The sequence below is a fragment of the Amblyomma mixtum genome, chromosome 6, assembly GCF_055824585.1.
Source record: "Amblyomma mixtum isolate Tamu chromosome 6, ASM5582458v1, whole genome shotgun sequence".
Taxonomy (NCBI): Eukaryota; Metazoa; Arthropoda; class Arachnida; order Ixodida; family Ixodidae; genus Amblyomma; species Amblyomma mixtum.
In genome coordinates, this window is record NC_143017.1 from 148,117,977 (window position 1) to 148,138,810 (window position 20,834).

Sequence of the window (20,834 nt, forward strand, 5' to 3'; positions counted from 1 at the left end):
GAATACTTAAATACATTAATGCGGCATTGATAACTCTTCATCTTTTTCGTGTTGTCTAGTCTCTCCGAAATGTAATACGGCTGCTTTAGATAAGTGTTTTTATCAATACCGGTGCAATCATTGTAAATGCGGTTATTCTCACTCCCTAGTAGATAACGACAAAGTTCCTGCAGTGTCTGTTTTTGTTATTGCTAGAACCCTTGAGAGAATGATAGGAAAAAATTACAAAGCAAAAACACTTTCATCCGATGACCTTCTGGTTGAAGTTTCGCAGGAAGATCACTCTGACATCCTCTCAAGCAAAAGCAGTTTGCTCACCTTCTGGTGACAGTCACCCCTCAAACGGAATCTAAACACTGTACAAGGTGGTATATCAGAATGCCATCTGACCCGCGAAACAGGGTCTGATCTCCTGAAATGCTTCCGAGATCAAGGTGCGATTGCCCTTCGCCGCATCACTATGAGGCGAAACGAGGAAGAGGCGTTGGCATCCGATATCGCCTTAACATTTGAACGGTGCCGTCTACCAGATACTGTGAAATCGGAATCATCCACTGTAAAATCTGTCCCTATATCCCAAACCCGAGAAGATTTTTCAACTACGAAGAGTACGGACACGGATCCAAAACATGCAGTGGAAATCTCATCAATGCGAAGAGCGGTGCCCATGAGCGCCTGACTGATAACTGCAGTGCCGGTCAAGCAGAATGTCCCAACTGTCACAGGACACACGCTGCGCATTCACGAACACGTCAGGCGTTCCAGAAAGAGGAAAAAAAAGTAATCCAGATAAAGGTTACAGAAAAGAACGTTTTCTGAAGCCCGGACGAAGCTCTAGCTTCTCTCCGGAAGATCCTACGCTGACGCAGCGTGCAGGGGCGGGCGCCGTCTGGGCACGCAATACACCATCGCCAACATTCCCTGTCCCAGAGGTCAACTTTTCACAGAGCTCTGAGAAAATACAGGCACGCGAGAGTATTCGCGTCCTCGCTTACAACTATGGCTGTCGAAAGCATACTGAAGACACAAAACTACGCAGGAAACAGGACACAGAAAAGAAGCAGACAGGACGAGCGTAGACTAACAACTGATTTATTGGTCGAAAACAACCTTCCTTCAAGAGCAACGCATGCGCAACCAAACTTAACGCCCAAAGCAAAAGTACAGTATGTCTTCAGTATGTCTTACCAACTAGCCTCTCATCACACACTTCTAGAATGTCGAAAGCATTATGCACTGGAACTGCCGAGGGCTACAAAGAAGCTGGTTGGCATCGAAATACTCGCGCAGTATCAACCAAACATAGTTTGCCTTTCTGGAAAAATATGTAGTGTACCGGAAGGACTGGCAAGGAAGTACCTCCTCATCAGGCGTCGTTGCTGTTGTTTTTCAGAATTCAATTGCCTCTCAGATTTAGAGGCAGTGGCAATACGAGCACTAAAACCGTATGTTGCCTATACATACCACCACATCATCAACTTTCCATTGACTAACTTGAAAAACTCATTTACCAGCTTCCGGAGCCGTTCCTGTTGGTCGGCGATATTCACGCACACCACCCATTGTGGGGAGGTATTAGAACCGATTCGCGAGTTGCGCTAGCCGAAAAATTCATATTGTTATCTGGGTCATGCATATTCTACAGAAGAGAACCAACATGCTTTAATGCAGCACGCAGCTAACGCGCTGCGATAGACCTTGCTATTGGCAGCTACTGTGAGGGCTGTTGTAGATAATCTCTATAGAAGTGACCTCTTTCCCATATCTCTAAAATGCACATAAAATATAAACCCAAAGGTAAATAATCCTAGTAAGTTTAAAGAACGGATTGCTGATCGAAAGATGCTCCATTGTCATCTTCATCAATTTCATAACTAGGTATAGATGAATTTCAATTCTTGGTCGCACTGCGTATTATAGGCGCTGCACAGAAATCCATCTCAAAGACACCAGTTGAAATACAAAGCAAACGTAGAGCAGGGCAGGATGCACACTGCAGAAGAGCTCGTGAGAACGAAAATAATTCGTTGTAAAAATTTCGCTATAATTCTACGGTTGGCAACTTGAACTTTAAGCGAGCTAAAGCAAATGCAAGCGTACTCGATGTATCCAAGCGGGAAAGTTAGCAGTCGTTTCTCTCCTGTGTAAATTCTTACGCAGATACGCATAAAGTGTACTGTACACTAAAAGCATTTCGAGGGCATAGTGCACGTACATTACCTCTTGTTATCACTGCTGGCGGTACATTTCGGCACCAAGCAGATGCACTAGGCAAACACTTCTAGCTCAGTGCATTATGCAGAAAAAATCAGGGGGCACTTTGGCTCACTAAAGTGCTGCAAGGCGAAAGCGTTTCCTGGCCACTGTTTGTTTTTATTTCCTTTTTTATTTTTCATATCTTGTTTTTTATTTATTTTTTGCTCCTATTCTTAATTTTATTGTTTTTTATTTTTATTTTCACATCTTATTTTTAGTTTTTATTTTCCTTTTCTTGACTTTACTCCTTTTATTTTATTTATAAAGCCCATGCATTCACTAGATGCGCCTTTATTAATGCTGGAACCTTGAGCCTATTAAGCAGTGACGCCGAAAGGCGGACGAATCTGCCGACGCGTCTGTCGACATTCCTGCCGACGCGTCTGCTAACAACAGTATGGGGCATTAAAGGCTTTCGCCTTAATAGCCGAGCGTTCGTTATATCTGTCGCAGTTATACGTGTAAATCAAACGTGTGTTGAATCGGTAAAAATGAAAGTGCTCGTAGGTTGGACAAGTCCAGATCTTGCAGAGATCGTCCTTCGATTAATATTTTCGCTTCCTACGCTGAAAAGCAGATTTTAAGGATTGCTAATTAACAAAAAGAAAGCAAAGTTAGCATTTAAGAGGATTTTTGGGAAGGGGTACGCAAGGAAAAATAAAGTGTAGGGAGTTTCGCGAAAATCAGTGTCGAAGAAGTCAATCGCACGCACGATGCTTCATAAACGGCAAGAAATACGTGTACCACGGTAATAAAAGCCTGGTCGCACCGGTCATGTGAAAGTCAGCATAATGAAGCGGTGATTTCTTTTCTCAAAATTAATTTCCGATGCATTAAAAAAAAAGGTTTATGAAATTGGTGTATTCGTTGATATGGTTAGGCCGTCCGTTAATCTGGTCACGGGATAATGGTTAGGTAGTGAAGTTGCTGATTAAGTATAGTCAGATGGCTTTCAATGTTACAGAAAGCATAGAAACTTGTATGGCAGAGGTGCGTTCAAGATGTGTTGTGGGTTACATGAAATAATGCTTTCTTGTCACTCTTGTGAAGCTGCACTCTTTTTTTTTTGTTTCCTGTAGCCCCACTATAATGCCTTTGGCGCTATGAGTTTCTGAAAAAAAAAAACCCTAGATGCCCTACAGGTGCGTCAACGTAGACGTGCTGGACCAAAACTGCTGAAGCGAGCATAACGCATTAAAAGGACTTACCGAGCGCTAAAACTTGTATTGGGAAATTGAAAGCAAGTTCCGGCATTGGCGTCATGGCATTCGTTGGTCGCTCCGTTCGCACAGAGAACAACCGTGGATGTTTAAATCGCGACGAAAAGGAATATAAATAGGCACCCTACGTCACGTAGAAAGCACAAACAACGTATACTAGTGCACGGAGTCAGAAACTAGCCAGCTGATGTCCACGGACGTAATGCAAAATATGCTACGTTTTATGCGCAACAGGAGCTCTGTTATTGGTAAGCGCACCATGCGTTGATGAGGAATTCTATGAATGGCATTTTCTATTAATTTCCTGGACATGGTCGTCTTAGTAAATTACAAACGCTACTGAAGTTTCTTTCTCAGTCTCCAGCCAGCAGTAGGAAGTTCTTTTCTCATTTTTCAATTTCTGTTGTTTGCAGTCTATTAACCAATGAGTTTTATTTCATCATCAGGTGTCAGTGTGGTGCTAGGTTCGGAGACATTCTCGCAGAAAAAGACGTTGCCTGCTACAAAGAGTAACTGAAAGTACAAAGCGTCACTACGAGCTATGCGTGCTTAACAAAGCACCCTCCGTTACAGCTGTACTGTCTGAATCGGGAAATTGTGGAACTTGAATACTTACAGTTGACGTATTACTGCCCTGCAGCCTTGGGCAGCGGGAAATGCTTTGGTATACTAATCAAGACAACGACAATATGCAGCGCATACTTTTATTTATTTGTGCACATGCCAAGAGGGAAACACTATTACACGAATGCAGGCACTGTTGCTTCTTCCGTTGCTGGGTTCATAGGGTCTTCCAGCAGCTGCTCGGCTTGCATACCAAAAAGAATGGACCGCCAGATTACGCGCAAAGAGGGAAACTATAAACATTTGAAAAAGTCCTAATTTGTAAAGAAAAAACTTTATTCCCTTATTCCAAACCCCAAACCTAACTCTGACACTGAAATGAAAGTATAGGTTGCAGCAAGACAAAGCACGTTTCATTTATTGCCCCTTCAGTCCTTCGAACACTTTGCCTCAGACAGGATCCCCGTCAGAAAATCGACAAAAGAGAAGAAAAGCAGCTCGGAATGTTGCAACGGTAGCTGTGTGCACCGCGCTGGAAACTGCGGTTTCACCCTGCTGAAAAAAATCTATGATGCAATAACCTCATAGAGGCTTCCTCATAAAATATTACACAATTCGTATAATATTCTGTGACATCTTTTTGATGATTGCACGACTTTACAGAAATGTATGACATTTGTATGATAATTTTCTATGATTTGTATGATAATTCTATATTTGTGTGACGAACTCTATGAGTATATTGCATCGTACAACTTTTTTCAGCAGGGCAAATCATCAGTGGCCAACGCTTCCATAATTGGCGAAATGCTGGAAACCAATCAAAGTTTGTGTTTAGATGTGGTGACAGGCCAACCATTGGCCATTCTAAGGAAGGCCAAGCATGAGCAACAATTGGAAATGCCTTGACCATCATAAGGCCTTCACTCTAACACCACGTTAAATCCAAGCAGTTTCTTTGATTGTAGGCCAATCATCTTGGTCAATTAGTATTTTAGCTTTTTCCTAGAACCATTTTTTTCACTAACTGCAGCTTCTTAGCTCCCTGGACCCTTCTGTGAGATTTATTAACTGTACACATTAATTTTGGGGCCACCACTTGCCAAACACCTCTAATATACACAATCCCTTCTAGAAGATCTCAGTCTCAAAAAACACCAATATCACCACATGACCGGATGGTGTGAAATGCAGCAGTAAGCAGCTGACAGCATTGCTGCAAAAAGACTTCTGTAAAGAAAGGTGCAAAGTACTATTTGAGCCAAGCACCTAAAGAATTACACATATTTGTAAATTTGCCAAAGGCTACACGCATGTCTTTTTTTTTTTTTTTGCTTCGCATTTACAGCACATTTCAATTATGGTGAGGCACCGTAAATTCAAGGACTGTTAGATCACTTAGTTAAATCACTTAATTTCACAAAAGCCACGATGACGGTAACGCTACCAAGGCATTCAAAAATCTTACCCGAGTATAAACACTGCTAATGAGTTATCTCGGAAATGTCGTTCAAATGCAATATAAATATTATTTTACGGAAAATACCGCTTCTCTTGCTTGACAAACCGAAAAAGTAGCCGTAAACTCGCGTGTCAGCATACAAGACGAGAGTATCTGTCAGAAGTGACGGTAAAAATTTTTTGACTTATTTTACAGGCCTAAGATACAGGACTTAGGCAGGAGTGGACAATACAAATCAACAAATTCAGAAACAGCAAACAATTAGATACAGGACGTTGAATGATAAATCAGAACAAAGACACAAGATACTGTTTACAACATGAATGCATTTTGATGGGGGGAGGCACAAGGGCGCAGAGGAATCACGAAACCGTTGTACAGTTGACCGTATCGGCGGATAACAATTCCAATCGCAAATAGTGCGCAAGGAAAGGAATTTTTAAGTGCGTTAGTCCTGCACGAAAAATCTAGGACTCTTTTGGTGTGATAGAGCGCGTAGAGCGGCGGCGCAGGCTGCCGAGATTTCGGCTTCTACCCGACGCGCTGCCACAGCTAGCTCGTTCAAGTCGCCGCAGTGACTTCTTCCGCAGATAGAGAGCAAACGTGGGGTGGCTCTGTCGGACAATCCTTTCCACTGGCTCCGCATTCGAAGCTCCGGGATCGGCGTAGACGTATTGCTCCTGCATCGCCCTGACGTTCTGGACCAGTTCCAACTCCCTCTGCATCCGCAGCATCCGCACACGAGCGGACCGGATCGCGGATGGTCCGGGCGCGTCAGCGCTGTCCGCGTGCCACGTAACGTGAACGTCCCTGCTCTGAGCGACCTTGAGCCGGCGGCGTGCACTTTTCTGGGCCCGGACCGCGGACCGAATGAAAAAGGCCAGCGCCTTTTTCAGTCCGAGGGCTTGTCGGCGGACCGGGATTGTTTTTGCTTCTAGGTGCGCTCGTCTGGCTAGCTATCCTGAATGAAGTCGGCTTTGCTCCGTGCTGGCGTCTTTCGTTTTGGCGCGCTTTTCGCCGCATTTGCAGCTCGAGTGCAGCATTGTGTGTCCTCCTTTTCGTATTTCTCTCACTGCGTCGTACTGTGTATTTGAGCTTGTGCGTAAATACCCGCTTAGCTTTGTTGTTTCTGCTTATTTGAGTGAATATGGAGAGAAGGAGCTCTGTGAGCCAGTATCTGGTAAAACTGCTCTGGACTAATAAGCCGCAGCAAGCGTTTGTACTCTCCGGGTCGCATTCAAGTAGGTCCTCGTACAGCAGGTCCTGCATGGCCAAACATTGTTTTTCCAACCTTGACTTTGTCCAACATAGCCGTTTTAGACGCGAAAGCTTCCTTCTCGCCCTCAGACGCTTTAATGGCGACAAGCAGTGCGGCGAGACGACGTTTTCGTTCGGCGTTCATGTTTAAACTCTCGGCAGCTGAGTTTTCGAAGCCACGCTAACAGCGCAAGCCCGCTGTGGGCGAGAGTATGCGCGGATTGTCCGCTGCGTTCGTGTGAATGCCCGACGTTCAGACCGACTCCCGGATGCACGTGTCACGATAACCGCGCTGACGCGCGCGTACCATCCGCGATTCGGTCCGCACGTCTGGACCCACCTTCATGGAGATACGATCACGTGATGGGTACACCAGTAATGGCAAGGCTTTGGGTTCGGTTCAGCTACGGTTTCGGGTGAAAATTCGGGTTCTGTTCCTGTTTCGGGTTCAGGTTCGGTTCCGGTTCGACACTATGCTTTAGACAGTCAAAGTTCCCCTGAATTATTTGCTGCCCTTTTCGCCAAAGGTAGCTTCATATTCGCTACTGAGAGCATAATTAGCATTCGACTCGAAGAATTTTTTCTACTGCTAATTGCAACGAAAAATTTAGCGGCAACAACGCGGCACATAAGAGAGCGCGAAGAGTGAAAGAACATCTGGCGAGCGCGGCGCCTTGGCTTTCATGCTCATTGATGGCAAAATCACCGAGGTCCTTATCTGTGGGAATGAATGAACACCGTCCTGACGTACTTCCATCTCTTGGGGACACAGCTGGAGCACCTTGGTTACTCTACTCTTGACTCCGTAAATGCATCTCTCAGTCAGACCGCTATCTCATATGCGGATCTGTCACGCAAATAATGTCACAACTTCGGCTTCAGTGCCCTTGGGGATTCTAGAGCACGTCAGAATTAAGCGCTCACCGTCAAAAACGTGACCGCTTTCCACAAACCAGCGCGAATTTCATCGCAAGCCAGGAACAGCAATACATTTTCAAAGCGACCAGTTATATGCATGGACACACCCACAGACCACGTACGGACCTTTGCAAATACATCATCTTGCCCAGTGTAGCAATATATTTATGATGACGATGATCGCGTCCACGTTCACACCCCTTTTCAACGGGCTGTCACGTTGTTGTGAGCCGCCAGACATCACAGTGCCCCCTTACGCTGAGTTTGCTCGCGAATAGAGGGCAGCGCGAGATGAGCGAAGAGGACAGCAGTTCCTAGAATTTTCCTTCCCTCGGTGTGTTGTCGCACTCGGCACATCGCTCACGTGACCTTTTCTCCCGTGCTCCGGTCCGTCGTGTGGACACTGACGTTCTAGAAGACCGTGGTTACCGCTCCAAACAGTGCACATCTCGGAGATACGGTCACGTGGTGGGTACACCAATAATGGAAAGGCTTCATCGCTCTTAGGCGTTTTTCAATGCCAAATTAAAATTATATATTTTTGTTTCCTCCGATATGGCACTGCTCCACTCTTACATCATGGTACTTTTTTTTCGAATATAATCTCATGACACGTGTTTCAGTCAGTAATTAATATACTGTCTCTTTAATGAGCACAGACCTCGATGTTTCATAAATGCTGCACTTACCTCCCAGTATCCAGCGACCTAGTACCAAGCACCCATTGCCAGTAACCCTGCGTTATTCCCAACACTCCTTCGTTATCAGATATGGCAGCTGGTGACTGAGTTCCAGTTGCTCTGGGAATGGGTATTCTAGCCAATATCGACGAGCAGTGCCAGAAAGGAGACAAATTCAAAACAAACCTGTTCATTTTGGCGAAAATGGTGGAGCGAGAGCTGACACGCTGCATGAGACACATTCACTCAAGGCGCAACGCTGACACAGTGCAAATGGTGAGAATTTTGTAGCCCTCCAGTCTCCGAGATTAGACATGAAGGCATGCTGATGTCCTGCTGCATCCCAGTCTCCATGGGTCACAAATGAAGTATTGCTGATGTCCTGCTCCATAAGGTCGGTGGTCATGTCTTCATGCAGATGATGTTAAACTAGTCGCGAAACCTATGCCGGGTTTTCTATCAGTGACCTCACCACATTGCATACCTTGAGAGCCATCCCTAAGTTCATACCCATGACATTTGTTAGGTAGTCCTCAGTAAACATAAACAAACCTTCCCTGTCAGTTAGCTGTGCAGTGAATTCTTTGACGCATGCTGTGCAGCTTGGAATTTCCGCGATGTAGGGAATAGCCTCCGGAACCGTCCAGCCACGAGGGCTTTCAGACCAGCAGCGCCAGATGCTCCAGCAGGTTTTCCACTTTCTCTTCGTCAACCATGATCCACTGAGGATCGTTCTTCGCTCTGCTTTGCTAGCTGCAGCTCGGGTCGCGGGCGCCATAACTGCCTGTTCCTGCTGTTCCCTCTCCTCCCCGTTGGAGCTGCTTCTACCACGGACTGCCTCTGCGTCTTCTGGCCGTCTTCAAATTTTGGTGAGGCCGTTCCGCGAGTGGGGGATTTGGCCAGGTCTTTCCCCCTTTGGATGTAGGTTCGAAGGATTTGTAGGTTTTCCGCCATGGCTATGTCTTCCCCGGGCTCAGGTCCGGTAACCTGGTTCGCCAGTTTACCGGCTGAAAATCTGCCGTTACCATCTTTTAGTCAAAACGGTGTAAAGCTAATCCCTGTGGCGCTGGTCCCTGTAGAAGATGGAGTAATTAAAATAAAAAACTCTCGATTGATCCAGGAGCAGCTGAAGGCAGCCACCAGCCACTAACTTGAGATTTCGGAGGTGCGACCATTTGGCAAGAGAGGAATTCTATGCAAATCGGCTCACTTGGATTGCGTTGCTGATTTGCTGCAGTGCACCTCTTTCGCCTCACTACCGGTGAAGGTATTCATTCCAGAGCAGCTAGCCTGCGTAAAAGGAATTATACGCGGTGTGGATCCTTCCGCTACACCAGGGGAAATTCTTGCAGACTTTCATGACGCCGGTGTTGGCATCCTTTCAGTTTACCGCTGCAGCAGAGAGGCTGGAGGCTCTCGAACACCAACGGAGTCGGTTACTGCAACAGTCGCAGGGTACTCTTGTCCGTCCGAGATCAAAGTTTGGCCTATTGTGTACCGTGTAGACCCACTGCAGCCCCGTCCTTTGCAGTGTAAGAATTGCTGGCGGTTCGGTCACAGTGCCAAATCTTGCAAGTCCGCAACGCGCTGTCGCGTTTGTGGCGGTGATCATGCACACGATATTTGCACTTCTGAGTCGCTTAGCTGCTGTCTTTGCCACTCTGATCACACAGCTGACGACCCCACCTGCCCCAAGCGTGGCGATGAGCAGAACGTCTTGGACATTATTCAGCGTGACAGGTGCTCGCGCGCTGATGCATACGCCCGCCTTGACAGACGGCAGTGCTCATACGCAAGTATTGCCCGCACGTCCACTGCTGATGTGGAGGCAGCCTTAACTAAGTCCGTTGTTGCTGCGGTGGAGAAGGCTGTTGCTGGCGCACTTGACCGCATGATCAGTACGTTCAGTGACGCCTTGTCCCAGGTCATTTCCGCGCAGGCTGCTTCATCGGCTTTAAGTAACCTCAACTCGTCTACCTGTCCTTCCTCCTCTGCCACTGCTGCTATTCAGCCCACCACCCCTTCTACCTCCACGTCCGTGGATGTAAATGACTTTGACCAAGTCCCCCTCTCTAACGCTTGAGAGTCAGATGTTGAAATGACTACTCCATCTCAGAAGCGTCGTGCTTCCTCTTCTCCATCGAAATCTGACCATCATCATGGTAAGACTAAGAAAAGTTCGCCTGGAATTTCAAAGAAAACAGATGTGTTGAAAGAGGCTGTTGCGGCTACGTTTTTAAAGCAATAATCATGGCGGGAATATCTGTTCTACAGTGGAATTGTCGCTCTATATCATCTTCTTTCCCCGATTTACAGCAGCTTATTCTAAAACATAGTCCAGACATTATTTTAATACAGGAGTCGTGGCTCAATCCTAATCGCCCATTTGCAATTAAAAATTTCTCCGTTTTTAGAAATGATCGCCCAAACGGCAGGGGTGGGGGCTTACTAACATTGATTTCAACGAAACTGTATCATCGTGCTAAAGTGTCTCACAAAATTATGAGACCTGATTGTGAGATACTTGCCGTTGAAATCATTATTCCGCAGTGCGCCCCTGTTACGGTGGCAAATATCTACTTCCCCGCAGGAGTCCGTAGGACGGATGAGCTCGATGCGTTACTGCGCATCAGCAGACGAGTAGTTCTAGCTGGGGACTTCAATTCTCATCATGTAATTTGGGGTTTCAGATCAGACTTTAGCGGGAAATTACTTTGGTCTTGGATGTCAGCAAACGGCGTGTGCTGTTACAATAGTCGCGCCATAACTTACATGAGGGCTAATTCTCGATCAGCTATTGATTTAACGCTAGCAGTTAATGGTACAGCGGTATCTTCGTGGTGTACAGTTGACTGCGGTACGTCCAGTGACCACGCCCCAATCACTTTCACTATTGCGTGCAGTCCAGTCAGGGCGACTGGTTCGCCACAAAAATTTATAAATACTACACTGTTCAAGAACCTCCTAGGTGAGGCCCTCTCGTCTGTTTCCCCCTCCGATAAATCTGACGGGGGCCCTCTGGTATTAAATTCAGTGTTAGACGCCTCTCGGCGAGCAGTCTTTACAGTCCGGTCAGGCGTTGTAAATAAGACTCCTTCCAGTTGGTGGAATGACGACTGCGAAAAAGCCTATCGTCGAAGGAAAGCTGCATGGAAGAGTGTAACGCACAACCAGTGCTCAAAGAACTGGATAAATTACAAATTCTTTGCAGCCTCTTTTAAAAGAACAATATCTAAGGCTAAGGATGAGTACAATGCCAGCCTGAACACCTATCTGTCTAATCCTGTCAACCGGAAGTTTCTTTATAGATTCATGGAACGTACTCATGTGCTGCCTTCTTCTCACATCTCTCAGTCCACAGTATTGCCACCTCGGGACGAAAAAGATATACTAGAGTCCATAGCTCAAGGCCTTGCTGTGCGTTTTCGAGCTCGCACTACCTTTCCATCAACTCCGTTTCATTTGGGTGGAGACTTCACTAAGGTATCTGTATCGGATTTAGCGTCCGTAGTTAATTGCCTGCAATCTGCTGCCCCTGGGATTGACGGAGTAACAGTTGGCATGCTTAAAATCCTAATGCAAGATTTTGCCCCGTACCTCTTGCAGATTGTGAACTGGTCTTTGGAAAAAGCCTGGATTCCACAAAATTGGAAAACAGCGAAAATTATTTTACTGCTGAAAGAGCATGGGAAGGGTTTTGATCTCGACAATATTCGGCCGATTGCTCTCACATCAAATTTGGTTAAGCTTGTAGAGCGGGTAGTCTTCAGCCGCCTCACGAGTCATATTCTGAGTCTTCAAGGTTTTAGCGAGGCTCAGATTGGCTTTCGCCGGGGGGGTGTTCGATTTGGACCGCGCACATAGACTTGGAGAGCCGTATTAAGGTTGCTATGAGGCAAAATGAGGTATCCGCTCTGGTTACTTTAGATATTGCAAAGGCTTACGACAGCGTTGAACACAGCATTTTGCTTCATAAACTGGCTAATGTACAACCTCCTTTGTACCTATTTGCGTGGATAGGAGAGTTCTTTTGTTCTAAGGGTACGTTAACTTCTACAACATACGCCCAGTCTAGAGGTGTCCCACAAGGCTCCGCTCTTTCACCGTTATTGTTTAACATACTAATGCATGATATCCCTATTCACCCTGCCGTCAAAGTTTATGTGTATGCGGATGATATTGCTTTTTTCGCTTCTGCCAAAGACATTCATATCCTGTACCAATTACTGCAAGAGTATTTAAATGCTCTGGAAGTTTGGCTAGACAGCATAAAGTTAACTTTAAATGTGAACAAGTGTGCCGTCCTTGTTTTCCCACAAGCAACCCCTCTTTACATCTCTCTGTCGTATCACTCTATCTTCATCCCGCAAGTTGATTCAACAAAATACTTGGGTATAATATATGACCCGCATTTAGACTGGCGGCCACACATTAGAAGCATTGCGCTTAAGGGTGAGCGTGCCCTCGGCCGGTTGGTGAGGATCAGCAACAAAAAATTCGGTATGCGACGAGACACTCTACTACTTCTTTATAAGACCTATGTACGGCCAATCCTTGAATTCGGCTCCGTTCTCTTTTCTGGGTGCCCAAAGTACAAGCGTGAACCCCTGTTTGTTATGGAGCGACGCGCTCTGCGCCTTTGCTTAGGTCTGCCTAAATCAGTAGCTAATGCTGTGTTGTACTTGGAGGCGCGGATACCTGATCTCAATTCCCGGTTTGAGCTTATCACTGTGCGGACATTTTTAAGGTCTTTGGAGCCTGTTCCTGGATTGGCTAACCCTATATTTACAACGAACCCAACTCTCTTCTTTGGTACTCCCTGGCCTCGGTATAAGCTCCCTCAGGTGGTGTTCACTAACTCCCTGCTGTCAAATATTTCTGTATCAGTGAGATCTTTAGTACTGGTCAACCACAGGCGGGCTGACACGGCGGTCTTCTTTGACAACAACCTCCCAAGGAATGCTAAGAACCTGCCCGCCAATATGCTAAATGGGCTCATAGAGGAGTACCTAGACAATTTTCCTAACCATATTGCAGTCTATACAGATGCCTCCCAGCAAAATGAAAAGGCCGCTATTGGTATTTACTCAAGGGCTCTTGATTGGAGCTACTCATTTCGGGCCCCTGACTATACCCCTATTTTTGTAGCTGAGTTTCTGGCCATTGAGTTGGCCTTAATAAGGATACCCTGCAGTATCACTCGGGTTATTATACTCCCAGACAACCTTTCTGTTTTGGCAGCGCTCGAAACCTCGAGTGATACTCCTATGAGCCGTTCTCTTCAATTTTTTATTCCTCCACATGTTTCATAAGTTTGCTTTCACTGGGTCCCTGGGCACTGTGGCATTGTTTCTAATGAGAGGGCTGATTTTTTAGCAAAGTCTGCCCTTGATGGTCCTATTGTCCCTTTCGTCCCAAATACTATTTACTTGACTCTAGCACGCTTTCAGCGATTCCAGCGTTTCCACACCTTGAGCCATGAGCCTCTCCTCGCTGCAGCGGATTTTCAACACCTGGCATTTCCTTGGAGTGTGCGGATGTGCAGTTCGAGGCAATGTGAGGTGTCCATGGCCCTTTTGCGCTGCAGGATACCGCGGCTAAATCTTTATTTATGCTGATCGGGGCTTTCGATATCCAACCTTTGTGAGTCTTGTGGCGAAATTGAGTCTATAGAACATTTTTTCCTCTCCTGCCGGCGGCTCGCTGCTCTCCGTAGAATTTGCTTGGAGATCCCCCTCGCTCGGCTTGGGCTTCCTCTATCTATTCCGATTCTCTTATCCTTCGGGGCAAGCGCCAATATGCCCTGAAACCAGTGTTCGATTCTATTCACATAATTTCATCTGGTAGATTCCTCTGCTAGAATGTGAATTCACAACTTTTCTTTCTCTGTATTTTTTGTATTGTACAAATTCTAGCTCTGTGTCCCAAATTTTAGATTTAATTATACTCCATTCCCTGTACATGAGTGCGTTTGTATCCGCTATGCACCCTGGCCAATCCCCCGCCGTGGCTATGTGCCATTCAGCCCGAGGACATCATCATCATCATCATCACTGAGGATCATAGTCAGCAGTCGTGTTGTCCGGGATCGAGGCAGCAGACGGGGTAGGGGTCCTGAAGCCAGTGTACTCCTGCGTAGAGTAAATATGCCGACTCTAGATCGAGAGCTCCACATTCTTGGAACTGCTGTCGCAGCCTTTGTGGCAACACATCTTACACTCTAATCCCGGTAACCCTTAATATAGGTGCACACTTTCACAAATTTGTGCACCGATAATTATCAGAGTTACAGCGTACCGCATACGTTTTACCAGTTACACTGTGCCTTTGAATTTGGTGTCGGCCATGAACTGGATGCAGGTTACGCTGTAACCCTCAGCGTTGCTCTCATTTTTGAGAAATTTAAAGGTTAAGCGGTAACCCTCAATCTTACCGTCAGCTGTGAATATTTTGCAAGTTACGTCGCAACCTTCATCCTGTCTTAGTACTTCACAGGTTACATGTCAACTCTCATTTTCTTCTTTCAATTTATGCATTCATGCACACTGCCGCCCTTGCGTTTCTCCTCCGAAACGCGGCTCGGTTCGAACATAAGACCTCTGGCTCAGTAGCCGAGGTCCCATGGAGGTTCGAACCACTATGGCGGGTTAATGCTTCAACAAATAAGTCTTCTACCCGTCCAAGTTGAAGATAACTGTACGGCGCAGTAGTAAAATGGGCGCTTCAATGTTAAGCCGCTGTTGTGCACATGTAAAAAGGAACAAATGGTATGAGGCACAATTTGTTTTATTGAACCACACTGCTTGAAAATAATATACATAGTGAGAACGGGCCAGACTTTGGCTCTGTAAAGATTACTAACAAACCTTCGCGGCAAGCTCCACAGCTTTACAATATCTTATTCAAAACAGTCAGGAACTTCCTCAGGTGCGCTGAAACAAGGCCCCTAGGAATAATTTCCCCCGGCAGCACTATCTTTTGCACCAGAAAATGAATTTGTGAAAAAGAAGAGGGATACTCCAAGTTCTTCACGTAATAGATGAGAAGACAAATAATTAATGCACGCTGCAGGCCACCTGAGCAGACTCTGATGACTTCGTTTAGGCTGCCAGCAAAAACAAACGTTCCGTCCGTGCAAGTGTAGATGTGAGGCGCCGTCACTTGTACTTCACCTGCCGGCAGTGCCGCCTACAAAAAAAAGGAAGAGGTACTTAACACAGAAGAGAGTTACCGGCTCCCATACGAAGCAGTTTAATAGTGCTCTAAGAGTCATGGTTGCGACATACAGGCGAGAAAGATTTATCGTACACTCGTTTCACTGCTTCATCTCTGCTGTTATGCAGATTTTTAAAGGAGATTGGAAGCACAAGGTGCACATCAATTGCACAATTCTTCTTTAAATCTCATTCAGCAATCTAAACTTTAGCAAGGCTGTTGACGCACCCTCACGCCTTGAGGCAATGGAAATCACGGCGGCGACTTCGAACCAGCGAATAGACACGGGAAACACGCATTGTACGCCGGCCGGCATGATGAATGGAAAGCGCTGGACCAAGTAATGCATAGTAACGGCGCCTCGCGCCATGTGTTCGCCCGACATTACATTGCCTACGGGATCGGATATTCCTTCACCGACTGTTCCTCCAACACAAATTAGTGCTCCATAGTGCAGCCTATCATAAAGACACCTGCAGAAGAAGGTTCTGCTACCGAAACATGAGGCTCAATTAAGTCGACATTGGGCTGGCAGCATTGCGCCATTCGTAACATACACGATACTCGCAGTCAAAGGCGGCGCAGTCACTATGCCAAGTGTGAAAATAGAACAACAGGAATCCTGCACATGCGTTCCCTGTCGAGCTGCTGAGCTCCCTTTCATCCGAAAGGACTGAGCTCCCTTTCATCCGAAAGGATTACTCACGAAGTCGCACTTAGCGCACAATAATGCACGCAAGCAAAGCAAGAGATGCGCTACACACAGTTCTACTAAGGCGCTCAATTTCCCGCTTTGTTCATGTGCAAACAAGCTTGCTACAACAACATAAATAACCACCAGGTAAAAATCCACGTAAAGGTACTCACCGATCTCGTTCATCTTCCCGTGCGCTGCCGGGCAGTGTCCGCAGTACTCGCACTTCAGTTTCGATTCCGGCAAAAGCATGCACTGCGGGCACTCGCAGTTATCTTCACTGCACCGCCCGCGCAAGACGCCAAACACGTCCGTGCTGCTGGCCGCCATCTTGACTTCTATCCCACCGTCCACTCGTGAAACGAGATGACGCATCTTGGGCGAGCGCCTTCGCAGTTATTCTCCTCCTCTTTCTCCTCCTTTCTCTGAGAGCTGCGCACGCTGCCCGCGCCAACCGTGCTGCCGCAAGCGAAAGGCGGACAGAGTAGCGAAGCTCCCAGGAAGAGGCTACGCACAGAAGTGAGAACGAACTCTTGCGCCGTTACGTGGACTCTTGAGTGCGCGCGTGCCTGCTCGGTATAGCCCCGCGCTTGACAGCTCCGATGCCCGCATGGTGTCGAAATTGATGTCATCCGTGCCGCTGGCATCTTTTCGCTACCTCGGGCCTTTCTTTAAGAAGCTGAGATCCAATCCTCTCCGCATTCTATGGACGTAACATGCAAGAAGTCCAATCCAACATTTCCAATCCTTGTTAAAGGGCCTAATTGGACGATATTTAACCTTAGAATAACACAACTACTTTATGCTTCCTTGCTAAAAATCATGCACCGAGCTTATGTCGCTGGAATTATCATTTAAAACGTGCCATAACACGACGCGCAGGATAAGCTTCTACTTCATTCCGCATATACGATGCACATGCTAACACGCTTTTTGCTTTGCAGCGGTGCGCACAAAAGAATACTCGTTTCGCGGGCTCCGCAATGCAAATTCAAGTGGTAAAAGATGGCGGCAGCGAGAAAACAGCCGACCCGGCTTCCCCGCCTTCCGTCTTGTCGGGAGGCGTCGCATGGCGGGAAAAACACGCAGTGGCCTTGAAAAAGAAACATTTTTTTTTTTCGTTTCAACGGGATCGCCGCGCCGATTATAGGTTACCGTAATCTGAGAGGTGCGTTTTATCGGTTACAAAACCAAAAAAAGACTGGTTTTGGGCATTTTTTTCTATGGGTTACAAGGCAGCTCCTTCAGCAGTAACTTATAAAACGCACCTCTTGAGTCGTTCTAACCTATGCATCGGTCAAGAATAATCAAAACATCAAGAACACTCGACCTGTAACGCTTATTTTAGACGCATTTATTGTGTGTAACTCCTATAGGTAGCTTTATGGGTTACTGGGATTAGAGTGTAGTAGCCAAATTATAGTGGCAATGTATTCTAGACACAATGAACAAATATTACTATGCAGACCAAATACAGCGCGTACTCAATAGTGTTCTCCAAATTATCGTACCAGTATAATGTAAGCACTTTGAACAAATTTTACTGCACACAAAATGCTGAGCGTACTCAGCAGCGTCCTGCCCCGCCGCGGTGGCTCAGTGGTTACGGCGCTCAGCTGCTGGCCCGAATGACGCGGGTTCGATCCCGGCCGCGGCGGCTGAATTTCGATGGAGGCGAAATTCTAGAGGCCTGTGTGCTGTGCGATGCCAGTGCACGCTAAAGAACCCCAGGTGGTCGCAATTTTCGGAGCCCTTCACTACGGCATCCCCCATAGCCTGAGTCGCTTTGGGACGTTGAACCCCATAAAACCAAATCATAAACCAATCAGCAGCGTCCTGCTCCGTTGATGTGATCACGTTATCTAACTATTTCCGTGATAGCAGGACTGCGACGCTTTTAAGTCCTCAAATAGGTAAAAAATATTCTCCTTAATAATACTTAACTGGGAACGCGGGCAGAAAATTTTTTACTGGGGAGGAGCGGAGAATTAATTTTTACGTAGGCATGGTGCCTGCGTGACTATTTTTGCCGCTGCCCGTCGCGTACCCTTGACGCCTTCACTGATTTTCAACGCTTGTTGAGCCTCGTTTTGAGCAAGCATCGCAGGAGTTAACTAACACGACTTCCCCTCAGCGCTTTGCCACCCTTCTTCCTGGAGCACAGCCAGTAATTTTTTCTAGGGCTATCTGTTGTTTTTTTTTTTTCGATACATAATGACATGACCATCGACCCGCAAGCGCTAGATTGATTTGTGATTTCGCGACTTGTGATTTTTTTTTCCTTTCAAGAACGCTTGCAACATCGAATGGCGATTCATTCCCGCCACCTGCATAGAGGCGATTACAAACCCCGCCAGCCCAGGAGAAATAAGCCGGGTGCCGCTTCCAAACCTGTCTTCCAGCTTAAAATAAATAGAATTTGCACATGGCATGCTTACACGGAGAAAAATTTGGGATTTACCTTTCTCAGCTCGAGCAGAATACGCCAACGCTTTTTCGAGGTGGTGACCCTGCTAAAAACAATCGCCGCGAGAGGCGTCAATCGTCGAAAGCACGTTGTGGGCATTTAAAGCACTGCATCCAACGAAAAACTGTTGCAAAAGTAGGCCCTCACAGCATACATGTATATTTAGCCGGGGTATGTTGCGTATTTAGCGAATGGAACATATGTGATCGTGCACGGTGGCCAAAGAGTTGCGAAGTCATCTGACCAATGGTCGTCCTATTTAGTTTCATTACCATGGTATGCAAACCATTTCCTATCAAGGAAGTAGGCTGCTAGCCAAGTGTGATGGACATTGAGAGGATTCCGAGACGTGTCCAATGATAAATCATCGGCCACTGCAGTGTCCCCTGCGGGAGAGGAATCAACGCTGGTTCACGGGGCTTTCGCTTGTGCCCCACTAATGGATGAAATAGCATGCACTTCTTTCCATCTATTCTTCCGAAGCGTACAACTAGTCGAATATTCTTGAGAAATTGGAAGGCCCAGCATCAGGTTTGAAGTGCTCTCGTTTCAATGATGTTTTCCGAGGGTCCTCAACAGTGTGAGACTTGTCCTGCAGCCGACGTTGACGAAATGGTCCGAGCAATGAAAGTCGTTTTCGGAAAGTGTCTTATGTCGATCGAGATAGCTGTGCCGCACTGACCCATGCCCTCTAGAGATTGCTATCCTTTCGAAAGGGTATCACAGCTCGTCAGCGCCACACACGATGTGTTACACGGTGGAGGCACACTCTAGTTAACTTTTGCAACAATTTTTATCCGAGCAAATACCCCCTGCGTCCTGTTTCGCCGGTCACAAAACTACATATTGCAATGCAGCAGATTGAAGTGGCCAGCTACCATATAGTACACCAGGTGACTGTGCTATCCGTGCTTCCGCTACTTGAAGGACGCATCGATGCAGCTGCAGCAGGGGCGCGCCGTAGGTGACACCGGGCTAACCGCGTGCTGTGAAAAAGTGTGACGTCATGGCTGCCAAGAGGCTGCTGTGTCAAGCCCCCCTAATGAACTCGCGCAGGTCACGACTATATGCAAAAGCGGCGTTGGATGACTGAAGGTGCTGGACGCGTTCTCCAAGTGCGGCTTCGGACGGCACAGAGCTCACCGTCGCCGAGGACAGGCACACGGTGAGCAGCTCACTCATTTCAGCCCGCGCGAGAATGCCGCACCCACAGCTATACGGTCTGTAGACGAAGCACGAGCACGTACAGTCGGACGAGTAAAAGCAGGACAGCGTAGAGTGAAATTTTAGTGCGAAACACCGACTAAAAAATTTGGCTGTGGCTTAGCTAAGGTTAAGCCTGGATATCTCAAAGCGAAAAGCTCTCGCTGCTTTTCAGCCAACTCCCAAGCTACCACTTCTGGATCGGTGTTGATGATGATGACGATGTCCTCAGGCTTAATGGCACATACCCATGGCGGGGGATTGGCCAGGGTGTTTCTGCGCCGTCCGACTGTTGCTTTTTCTTCTCCTTCTATGGCGAGTGTCTGCGCCTGTTCTATGGGGAAGCGTGCCTTATGTACCCCTCCTTTCAAATGCGCACTGCGCACGGATGTGGCGAAAGGTCAAACGCTAAACAGAGCGTATTTCTTTTTGACCAGAAATGCCCTACATGAGGCACACACCCTACCCACGGTTTCACTCAACTTTGTACCAAAATCTATGTCCAACCATAATTGACCAAGCCAAACACGATGGCGACCTCCAAATTTGAATTGAGGCATTTCCAAAGTATGACCCGGGTCACACCCGAAATTTGACCTTAGCCTATTGGGACCAAAGAATACTTGGTATAGGCAAAAACTAGAGCTTTCGCACTAGTAGGTTTAACCAAGTTAAAACCCTGACATCTTTTCTTGGATGCGTTTAGTATGCGCTCCCCGTACTGTCACACTTGTGTTGTAACCATATGTTTATGAACCTTCACAAGGCAACCATTTTTGGTGTATTAATGATGGACCAATCATGCTCTTCAGTGTGATTTTTGCAATGGAATGACTAATTTTCACAAAACTACCTGGGGCAGAGAGACGACGACAGAACGAGCGTTTTCTCTCAAGTG

The 20,834-nt window shown here is 46.8% G+C and overlaps 2 long non-coding RNA genes across 4 annotated transcripts in view; one reads left to right on the plus strand and one right to left on the minus strand.

Moving 5' to 3' along the window:
- Positions 1–15,113: 15,113 nt before the first annotated feature.
- Positions 15,114–16,636, minus strand: LOC149340729 (uncharacterized). Its single transcript, XR_016283874.1, has 2 exons — positions 16,440–16,636; positions 15,114–15,545 (listed from the first exon to the last, which is right to left on the minus strand). It is a non-coding gene; the product is annotated as an uncharacterized LOC149340729 (long non-coding RNA).
- Positions 16,637–19,788: 3,152 nt separating this feature from the next.
- LOC149340730 (uncharacterized) overlaps positions 19,789–20,834 on the plus strand; it is a 35,426-nt gene continuing 34,380 nt past the window's right edge. For 2 of the 3 annotated variants that reach the window (XR_016283878.1, XR_016283877.1), the window contains exon 1: positions 19,789–19,898. This is a non-coding gene — a long non-coding RNA (uncharacterized LOC149340730). The remainder of the gene's footprint in view (positions 19,899–20,834) is intronic. The other variant, XR_016283876.1, reaches the window with a different exon arrangement.